Consider the following 2,793-nt stretch of genomic DNA (forward strand, 5'->3'; position numbering starts at 1 on the left):
CGCTAGGGCTCAAGCCAACTTCTATATGTTCTCAGAAGAAGCTTTTTAAGTGATGAACGAAAGCTATCTCAAAGGAAATTAACCTACTTTGCAAGAATGAATTGGAAACCAACAAAACATGGAAACCCTAGTAAACCCTAATTTTACCAGCTTAATCCTTATGATGCAATGGTGGGAATGCAACTTCTAAAAGTGATGCCATTACTTCTATTGGGATGAGATGCATGTGTTTAAACTACTTTCATCTGAAGAGAACATGTTTTTGTATTTTTTCTCAAGTTGTTGGAGTTATTATGACTGTGCTTCTTACTGGGTCTTGACTGTGCAGGGGTAGATCAAGGGGAGGAAGGCTTGGAAAAGGTCAGGAAGGCTCAGAGAGGGTCTAAGGGATCCCTAACATCATTCCACAGAAGTTCACAAAGTTCAGATGCCTGGCAACTGTGTTTGCAAGCTTCTACAGGATGTCTGCAGGGGATTCTACAGGAAGTTCAGGATTTCTACAGGAAGTCTGCTAACTTCTACAGGATGTTCTGCAATAGGATTTTTGGGTGATGGATGAGTGAATGAGCTGTGTGGGTGGATAGAGATGTAGGAGGGGAGCTTGTGATGGCTTATGGATAGAGAGATGAGATGGAGAGGGGGGTGTGTAAAGCTGGTTGATCTAGAGGAGGGTAGAGGCAATGGAAGGCCAAAAAGATAAAACAACGTGGATGATAGAAGAGTTGGGAGGCAAATGATCTAACTGGGAGATAAGGAGATGGCTTAGGCATGGCTCAGAAGGATAAGGAAATGATAGAGTGGTGCTGCGCAGTGTAAATGAAACAAATCACCCGTGTCTTGCACAAAACCGAGAATTCATCAACCTATTCTAACTGTTTTTATAAAATCATAGAACATCAATGTCGTTTTTAAGGGAAAATCGTGCAAGGTGCTGAAACAAAGAATTATTGCTCAAGATCTAAATGCATGGACACTTCTACAAACGGAAATATTACGTTAAAGCTTGCATGAACATGTAAAACTGCGTTTTTTTGGTGGTTGGCACGGTCTACACTCCCAATCTCTAAACAGAGGTGGAAGTGAGTGTACAATCAACCTTTTCTTGGAACCCTGATTAACTCCAATCCTCCTACTCTAATCTAAACTACTGAAAGCACTTTATCCATAAAACTAACCTACTTAATTACATCAAGAAATTCAACTCAGCAAACTGTGTTTCCAAATGCATGTAAAAGGAAAGAAATAAAATGCTGAAAGAAAGACAAGTAACAATACAAAGGAAGGAAGCCTTAGGCTCTCAGGTTGGGCCCAACCCTGAGAGCTTAAGCTCCTTTAAGAACTCAGAGCTGCCTCAAATCTGTCTGCTTATTCATTAAGAGATAATAGTCAAAAGTCTGATAACATGCCAAAAATGGCTTACAAAAAGCAAAACAGAGCTATCAGCTCGTAGGCTAGAATGAACAACAAAGTTTCAAAAGTCCCCATCGAAGGCTACAACCTCAATATTTATACATTATGAGGGCCAAGCTGGCCTCCTAAATTAGTGGGGCTTGGCTGACCAACTAAAAGTAAACTGTTGTTCCCTTAGAATCCGTTGGCTGCCTTCTATCTCGGTGGTGATAGCTGTTGGGGCTCGGAGTTGGGGTGGAGATCACGAGGAAGGCCATTCAAGGCTGTGGACAACCTTCCTACAAAACCGCAATGCCACCTTGGCTGTCTCCTTGCCTCCATCTGCGTGGTTTTGCTCCATTTAATGTCAAAAAACCTGAAATAAACATGTATTAGCCACCTAGGAATAGTGACTGCCCTCCTTCCTACAAATAACATGAATATACTAAGAAATGATGCATAAGTGATAAAAAATGAAGGGTTGAGCAAGGGTAAGTAGGCCAAATGAGCCCAAAATGTTACCAAATTTGGGGCTCATCACATATCATCAACATGTAACCTGTAGGTGTAAACAACAAAATTAAGTGTAGGGATCTCATACTTATCTAAGAATCATCATGAACCATTGTTTCCTCATGTCATTTGCTGCCTTATCATTTATTAGATCATAGATACATTATCCATTCAGATACAAGTAAAAACGTGCTGAGATCCATACATAGTTGTTGTCACAAAATATACATATAGCCAACATAATAGGAACATAAATACAATGGACACATTAGCCATCAAAATCCATGTATACATCAATACATTTTCACATGAAAACCAAGGGAAGGAATTTCACATTAATAAATGCAATGAACCAACCAGGGATGGGACTACCATATTCCACCCGATCGTAGAATGTTTGAGCCAAATCTCTCTTCATCCATTCACCCCCATGCCATATTCCAAGCATGAATGTGGGATCTCTTAGAACACATCAATCAAAACTCATCCAGAGCTCCCAGAGTCCATCCGCCTCAACCCATCAAATAATGATTCCACCTCATGGTCAGACATCACAAAACCATCATCAGATCCGTCTATATCCCAGCCATCCAGCACTCTAGAGCGTTTGTCCGTCCAAGGTCTAGATTTTACTGGGCTCCAGAGTGTTTGTCCAACCAAGGCTCCAGGACTAGTAACTCAACCCACCAAGGGCTCCAGAGCGTTTTTCCAACCAAGGCTACACGACTAGTAACTCAACCCAAGTTGATACAGGGCTCCAAAGCATTTTTCCAACCAAGGCTCTAGGACTAGTAACTCAACCCAAGCTAAGGAAACATCAGAACCAACCAAAAACAAAACAATGGAAAGTAACCCACAATCGCCATGGTTGACCAAGAAATGGCAAGGCTA

This window comes from Pinus tabuliformis, chromosome 9 (genome assembly GCF_031772625.1).
Source record: "Pinus tabuliformis cultivar Carrire ecotype Pingquan chromosome 9, CPIR1, whole genome shotgun sequence".
Taxonomy (NCBI): domain Eukaryota; kingdom Viridiplantae; phylum Streptophyta; class Pinopsida; order Pinales; family Pinaceae; genus Pinus; species Pinus tabuliformis.